This window comes from Fukomys damarensis, unplaced genomic scaffold (genome assembly GCF_012274545.1).
Source record: "Fukomys damarensis isolate Sample0158 unplaced genomic scaffold, DMR_v1.0_HiC HiC_scaffold_24, whole genome shotgun sequence".
Lineage (NCBI taxonomy): Eukaryota > Metazoa > Chordata > Mammalia > Rodentia > Bathyergidae > Fukomys > Fukomys damarensis.
This window is the reverse complement of record NW_022900936.1, coordinates 53,061,098-53,069,993: the sequence shown is the minus strand read 5'-3', so window position 1 is coordinate 53,069,993 and position 8,896 is coordinate 53,061,098. Positions and strand designations below refer to the sequence as shown.

Here is an 8,896-nt window from a genome sequence, read left to right as displayed (position 1 = left end):
TTCAATGCCTTCATCCAAAAGATACCTTGGAAAGTGGTGGAGTGGCTCTGTACGGCAGAAAGCCGCCTGTGCTTCTAGTAGCCAACCCAGGTGGGATGGTGCCGGCCTGGAACTTGGGTGCTGCCAGAACCTGCAGAAGTTTTTTTGATTGACCTTATCCCACTTGTTTCTATTTCATAAGCTTTTGGGGTCCTATCTAAAAACAAAACATTTTCAACTGTTTACTAGTTTAATAGTTTCATGTCTTATATTTAAGTCTCTATAATCCATTTTGAGTGACTTTCTTAACTGGTGAATGATAGAGATCATAATGGTTTGAATACGAAGTCATACAAAAATTACTGTATTGAGGGCTTGATCCCCAGTGCAGCAGTGTTCAGTGGTGGAGCCCAGAGAGGTGACTGGATCATGAGGACACCAACTCCATCAATAGATAAGATCACAGTTTGGTAGTATTATTGGGAGCTGATGGAAAGAAGGGCTGTAGCCTAGTTCAAGGGAGATGACAGAAATGTGATTTTGGCCTCCTCTTTCACTCTACTGTGCGGGTACTATGGGATGAGCAGCCTTGGTCCATCACACTCTGCTGTCATGATCCTGTGCCTCAGCTTGGGCGCACAGCCATGGCACCAGCTGACCGGGTAATAAAGCATCTGAAACTAGCCAAAACAGTCTTTTTTAAATTAGTTTTCTTGAGTATTTGGTAAATTTGACTAGTACAGGGGTCTAGTTTCCTTCTTTTGCATATGGATGTCCAATTTTCACAGCACCATTTATTTAAAAGATTGTACTTTCTTCAATATGTGTTCTTACAACCTTTGTTAAAAATCATTTGACCTTAGGTATGTTAGTTTTTCTTTTACGTTCTTGATTCTGTTATGTTCATCTGTGTAATTTTTATGCCAATACAGTGCTACTGTACCAGGACTTTTTACTGTATTTTGGATTTAGGTGCTGTAATGCTTCCTGCCTTGTTATTTCTAAAGATGGCTTTATGGAGTTTTTGTAGCATATACATTTTAGGAATTTTTCTATTTTTATTAATAACTTGATTGATTTTGTTCACAGGGATTACATTGGCTCTGTAGATTCTTTGGGTAGTATGGACATTTTTCCCCCTAGATTTTTTTAGATAGTATCTCACTGTGTAGTCCAGGCTAGCCTGGAACTCTGTATAACACAGGCTTGTAGGACCGGGGATTTAGCTCAGCGGTTCAGTGGCCTGCCTTGCAAGCGCAAGGACCTGAGTTCAATCTCTGGTACCAAAAACAAACAACGAAACAAAAAAACCAGGCTTTTCAGGAGCTCATGATCTTCCTGCCATAGCCTCTCTAGTGCTGGGATTACAGTCATGCACCATGATGCCTGGCTAGTATGGACTTTTTAACAATATTGATTTCTTCTTCCAGCAACATGAGATATCTTTCCATTTCATGTTTTTGTATGTGTCATCCTGTTTCTTTCATCAGTTCCTTTTAGTTTTTATTGTAGCACAGTTATAGAGCTGTGTAGGACATTTTTTTTTTTTTAGATTTGAGTTCTTTTTATTTGACAATACAAAGTACTAAAGACTTCAACTTAAAAATACAAGCCAATCTTGTAGCATAAATTGTTATGTATCTTTGATATCTGTGTTTATTAATTGATACTTAATACTAAAATACATTATATTAAAAGCTCAAAATAGCAAGCGGTGACCAAAAATCCTGATAGCATTGTGAGGCTTTATCCTTTATGTATGTATGTATGTATGTGTGTGTGTGTGTGTGTGTGTGTGTGTGTGTGTGTGTGTGTATATATATATATATATATATATATATATTAACATGAAACTTGAACTTAATTTTTAACATGTTTAATCAAATTTCACTTTGCTATCAAAGATCTATTTTTCCCAGACCTCTCCAAACATTCAGTTCTCAGGAAGGCAAAAATCCTAAAACTATCTTGTTTCTTCAATTGTTTTTTCTTAGAAAACATGTAAACTGCATACTTATTGTTTATTTTACAGTTATTAAGTACAAAAATACATTTAACAGACTATGAATCAAAAGTATACATAAAAGCACCTACATAATTTTAAAAAAACAACATTCACAGTGCACTGCACTTTGGAGCATATATGGCTGAAACATAAGAACATTTTAAAATGAGAATTTAAAGACCTATCTCTCTCTTGAACACATTAAAAATAATGAAGCTGTAGCTACTCTTCTCATCGAGACTCTTAAAATGCAACACTGAACAGAAGTATATTATTGCATATTCAGCATACTTTAACATACAATTTCCTCAAACCATGCTAAAGTATTTCAAAGGAAAACATCTAGTCTTATGCTAAGCACAGCCTGTCTCAAGGTAGCCTAAACACTGAAAGGAATAAGTAAAACAGATGTACATAAAACAGGTACCTCCACTTAAACATTTATTCTGCATAGTTAACCACATCATACACTTAAACCTTAACTCACCTTTTAACATGTTTAACCTCGCCCTGTCAAGAGAGTTAAAAGCCTAAAGTTATCATAACTGCATCCCAACCATAACCTCATTGTTTTATAGTGCATTAAATGAAGCAGCACAACAGTAATAGCTATTGTAATTAAAAAGATAATTTGTTGGTTTTTGAAAACGCTTAACCATAATAAAAACCACATTTCTTATAACTAATCTCTTTCACTTTTTAGTATGGGGAGCTGAAAAATCTTAACTATAGGCACCAGAAATACTGACCAAAAGTATTCATTTAATAGGGAAAAAAGTCATATGTTTAAAAAAAAAAAAACCCTAAAATTTAAATGATTTCCAGATGACAGCAAACAAGTGAAAATGATTCATCTGCTAGGCAAACTAATATTTCATTCTCTTAAAAATTTTTATATAAGCCTGGAATCATGGGACCAACTATAAATATAGTTCAAGAAGACCCAAGCAAAACAGCTGTATTTCTGAAAAGAACAAAGGACTTTCAAATGCAATCATGTAATGTGTTAAAACTAATTTGTCATGTTAAAAGATAAAGGATTATGGATAATAATTCTAAATACACCATAATTATGAATTCTGCTTAGCAACAAGAATGACACTTAAATAAAATTTCTCTTTTATCTAGTCACTTAAAAGCTAAAGCAAGATAGTGATACCAAGTAATTCCCTTACAACAGCCCTTCTTTTAAAAGTCCCACAGGGCTAAGTAGGCTACCTATGTAGAATAAAAATTTCTACAGTAACATTTATAAGTAGAGATATATTTTGGGAATACCACTTGTAAAATTTTTTTTAAAAATCACATGACAGTTGCAAACATATACATCAAACACTCCACATCCTCTCTGCCAAAATATGTCTTCAGTGAGATCAGATGCAGCCAAAAAATACCGCCTCCTTGAAGCTCTGGTGATCATCCTTAATTATAGCTTAAATTCTTCTTAAAATGGTCACTGCCATCTTTACCTGGATTTAAGAATCCTAAAGGTGCAAAATACATTCCTAGGATTGAGTTAGGCACATTGCTTCCATATTCTGATTCTCCCTCGTGAAGTGCTTTATTTGTCCTTAGGTAAACCACACAACCCATCCTTTCTGATTCTATCATCCGGGGTCTCAGATGCCAGTAAAACATGCCATTCTCTACCAATATAACATCATTTTCTGTAGATAACACTGTTATGCCATGTAAAACTAATAATGTCAGTTTTCCACACATTTACACAGCTGGAATACAGAAGTTTTCAAAAGAACAAAATCATTGTACAATACCAAAGGGTTGGAGGCAAGATAATAATGACATGATCCGAAGGGGCTGCTGAGTCTTGGTTCCATGCTCTCTGCTTCAGCACTCACAGGTTTACTGACTGTGTACAGCACAACTCAAAATTACAGTATCAACTCCACATCAATATGATCCCTCTCAGGCTGCAGACTGCATGTTTATGGAGTACTAAGTTCATTTTGCATATGAATATTGTATTACAGATGCTGGCTCTACATAAATCCTTTCAACAAAACTCCAAGCCAGAGTACCAGAGAGCCTGAATGATTAGACCCAGAGAAATGAGCAAAATACCATCCATAGTGCTGCAATCTTTTTTTTTTTTTTTGGATTCCAGGGATTGAACTCTGGACCTTACACTTGTGAGGCAGGTGGCAGATCCACTAAGCTAAATCCCCCACTCTGCAATCTTGACGTGTGACATTTTCATTCTTACATTTATTTACTAATTGGATATTTTAAGCTTCCTTTTGAAATTTCATATAAATAAACTATTACTGCAATCACCTTACTGGGTAAATGAACCTTCCCATTAACTTGGCTACTTATTGATGACTCAAATACTGTTTTCTTGATCAGGATACAAAATAAGACCCACAGTCATACAGAATAAATGCCTTCAAACAAAACAAAACAAACCAAAGTGACAACAACAAAGTTAAAACTTGTTCCAAACACTGAAAAGGTAAAACTGGATAAAAGGTTATAACTGCATCAGCAGTGCAAACTCATTTCTACTTTCTCTTCTGGAAAAAAAAAAAATCTTCAGAAATATTGCCTCCTTGCATTTCTTTCACCTGAGAAAGATAAAGCTTGAGAAGACACCAGCTCAAAGGCCTCTGATCTTGAGATTTCTACATCTGCTGCCATCAAAAGTCCAAGACTTTCATTATAGCATTGTGGTCAAACTTGAAACTCTAAAGGCTCTGGACGAAAAGGGGAACTTGCAATGTCCATTACATGCTACAGATTGTTCCTCAGGATATTCTAGCAACTGGTCTTAAGTGGAGCAAGTTAAGTCATATACAGCATCTGCTTCAAAGTTATCCTGAAGTTTTTGTGGATGCAGTTTCTTTTCACATTTCATCAATGAATTCTGCTTTGCTGGCTGACTGGGTCCCATTGTTTTCTTTTGATTAGGTGAGTCTTGATACTGTTTTCTGCCATTTCCCCTCATACTCTGATTCTTTGCTTTTGATAAGTCAGACATTTCAGAATTGTTATTATATGGCTTTTGCTGCACTGGCTGCCTGTGCTTTACCCATTGCTGTCCAGGAGACTCTTCAGGAAATAACTGCTGGCTGTGGTGGAATTGGCTCAACTCAATTTTTCCACAGTGGGTTTGGCTGGTGTGCTACCAGCTGAGGAAAATACATTGTCACTGTCTAAGGAATCCCCAAATCTTTGAGAAAGCCTGATAAATGGCCATAAAAAACTTCATTAGTACCAAACCAAGTTTGGATTTGGGGGTCATGTCATTTCTGTGACAGGGTAATTTCTCAATGGAGAGCCCACGTTCCAAATTTCTCTTCTGGTTTTGGAGTTAAATTTTGTCTTGGAATTCCTGGAATGATGTACAAATGAGCAAGAGAACCATTGATTCTCAGTTCATTGTAATCACCCTTACAAGTATAGTTGTTGATATCTAAAACAGCCAGGGACTGAGGTATAGCACAAAGATTCCAGCTTGCCAGACAGCAGCAGTGGCCTAATTGTCTCTTAAAAGACAGGCTCTACAACTGAGAACCCTTTGCAGCGAGAGGCAGTGGAGGATGTTTTCAGGTAGCACTGTGCTAGGTCAGGTGCACATAAGGAGAAAGCTTTGGCTCTTCCTAGATTATGAAGGAGTGTTGTGGGGTGCCAGTATCTAGGTCATGAGAGAAAGGCAGCCCTGTAGAGCTGGCTGAATAGTAGGAACTTAGTAGACACTGGTGACTTAGAATCTCCTTGCTTGCTTGCTGTAACAGGAAATGCTTCCAGTTTAGCATAGTTGAGAGTTTAGTAAGGTGAATTAGCAACAGATAAAGTAAATGAATTTTAACTTGATACACTTGATCTATTTTTAAATTATTTTCAACAGAGATACGTTTCCCAGAACATCAGTCCTCTCCTTTTTCTTTGGCCATATACATGATTTAAATTCAATAATAGCAAGGGTTAGGAGCCAGGCATAGTGGTGCATACCTGTAATCCCAGCTATTCTGGAGCCTAATGCAGGAGATAGCAAGTTCAACCCTAGTGCAGGCAATGTAGCAAGACTTTGTCTTAAAATTTTAAAAGGATCAGAGATGTAGCTCAGTGGTAAGGAGTTTGCCTAGCATACATAGGGCTCTGGGTTCAATCCCCAGTATTGAGGATGTGTGGGATCTAAGCTTAGGGCTTGTTTCCTACACCAATGGGGTTGTAGTTTATGACCAGGTGTCTGCCAAACTCATGGGAAAAAACATGGATGAGGGCAAGTGTATGTGTTCATTATGGGTAATTAAAAATATATATTAATTTGTATTTAATTAAAAAGTTCTAGAAAATGTCAGCATTGCAATTATTGACTTTTTCCAAGCAATATGTAAGAGGTATCTGTAGAAGGTTGAAAAGTTCTGCTCTAGAGTTTGAGCCGTCTAAGGATGAGTACCTTCCTTATTTACAAGTTTACCGTGTGACTGGCAAAGACCCAGCTGCTCAATAAACAGACAATGACAAACCGACTGGAAATGAATAAAGAGATCAGAGAACATGAACCTCACCAGCACACAGAAGTAGGATAAGAAAGCATAACAGGGAAACTTGGAACAGAAAATGCATTTTATACTTGACAATTTTATCAGTATGGTGAAGACAAATAGAAGCTCTGCATAGAAGTATATGTCTCACAGCTGCAAAATCACATAACCCTGATTTGCATAAGTTATAATTTGAATGCACTTATTGGTGGCATGAATTGATTAACAAAGTGTTGCCTGAAAGTTGTTTATTGAAGCATCACAGCATAAGAATCTAGCTTTCTTGGCCCATTTGGTTCTGTCTTTGCATTCAGTTTTAATCATGAGAGAAGTTGTCCCTGCTGAGTGACAGACTATTTTCAGATATGTTGAAATTATAAATGAGATCAGGACTAAATATGTTTTCCTTTTTTTCAATCACTATCAGACATAATCAAAGAATGAAATAAGGAGACTTGTTAGCCTATCATGTGTCCTCAATTCAAATTATGGGCCATAATTTTAATAGTACATATAATTTATATTAAAATTAGAGACATGCTTTGCTCAGAAAATCTGCATTACTGGAGCTGGGGATTTAGCTCACTGGTGCCACCGCCTGCCTCACAAGCACAAGGTCCCAGCTACAAAAAAAAAAGCATTATTTTTAATATATTGCAGGTTTTGCTAAACTCTATTTTGAAATTTATCTTTTAAGTTCAAAAGGCAGACAGATAACAACTCACATTATAACCCATGGCACCTGCTTTGGCTCTGTATCTGTTCATGATAAAAATTTATTACATTCCTTTTCAATGTGTTACCTCATTAAAAATAGGCTAGACACAAGAGCATCTAAACCGAAGCTATTTCTTGAAAACTAGCCACTTATTAAAATACACTGAGCAGCACTAGCCCTTCTAGAAAAGTGTTTTTTTACACTCCTGGAAAGTGTTTTTTAACCATAGATTCTTTCTTTGCTCATTCTACCAGGCTCACAAAAGAAGTTTCCAGATTAGTGAGGCTGTCAGGTGTTTAAGAACAGAACTGATGAATCTGGGCAGTGAGTAGGAGGAATGCATCTCTCCTATGCACAGTGGTACTGAGTTATTTCTGATTGACATCAATTTTCCAAGTAACTAAGCATCTTTTTTTTTTTTTTTGTACTAGGGATCGAGCTCAGATCCTTGTGCTAATGAGGCAGGTGGCAGACTAAGCATCATTCATTAAAATATCTGTGCCCACTTGCCTGTAGAAGAAAACATTAATTGGGAAATATTGTGTTGAAAGAGAAAGATAAGAAATAAACGAGCCTTGAAAAAAATATTAAGATATTATTTGTTGTAGCATTTTCATAAAAGGTGCATTTTTCTCAAAATCATTAATCTCAAACTACTTCAGCTAATTGTAATTTTAGAGCTTTCTTACATTGACAAAATGTTCATTTTCCTCATCGTTTGAATGATTGAAACCTTCAATTTTTAGCTGGGTGGGAGGCCATCAGGAACCAGTAGTTTCTCATGGCCAGGGAAATATCAACACCCTCTCCAGTAAGGCGTGGTCATGCAATCGAGTTTTCACTAATGTGATAGAAATGGGAAAAGTGGGAAATTTTGGAGAAAAATCCTTTAAAGGTGTGGTTCTTTTTATCTTGTTTCTTCTGTATGATAAATGGAAGAAAAGACTGAGACTCTAGCAAAATTTGAATTCTAACTTGTAGGGACTGGAAACCATAAAGTAGATCAAGGCAGAGGAAACCTGATCCCTTCTACTGGGATATATTACAAAAGCCTTGGATTATCTCCTTCCAGGTCTCATAAAATCTTATTTAAGTCATTGTTATTTTGGGGTTTTCATTTCTTGTCCACTTGCAGAGAACAATTTTGTTATTGTTTTCATCCCCCTTGGAAACTAATGCTGGGACTAGCAAGAAATATTGACTAAATATATCTGTGTATAATCCTCCAAGCTTGATAAAAATTATAAGTTATGTGAAGAAAAAATAGATCTGGTGTGCTGTTGCATTCTGTAATCCCAGCTATTCAGGAGTTTGAGGTAGGAGGATCACAAGTTTGAGGCCCACCTAGAAATTTAGACCCTTTCTCAAAACAAAATAAAAGTTGTTGGAGCTGTAGATTAGTGGTAGAGTGCTGGACTAGCATCTAAAGCCCCTAGGTTCAATGTCCAAAAAAAGAAAAAATATGTATATTTAACTATATCAAAATATTAAAAAATGGAGCCAGGTGTGGTGGGACATGCCTGTAATCCCAGCACTTGGGATGATTGAGGCAGGAGAGTCACTGTGAGTTCATTTCCAGCCTGGGCTACATAGTGAGTTTGAGGCTATCCTGAACTACACAGTGAGACCTTCTCTAAACAAACAAACACAAAAAACAAGCAAACAAACAAACAATATATATATATA

The 8,896-nt window shown here is 36.4% G+C and overlaps 1 pseudogene; it reads right to left on the bottom strand.

The window, feature by feature from the left end:
• Positions 1 to 4,641: 4,641 nt before the first annotated feature.
• The window catches only part of LOC104866320, a 22,601-nt pseudogene continuing 18,346 nt past the window's right edge, over positions 4,642 to 8,896 (bottom strand).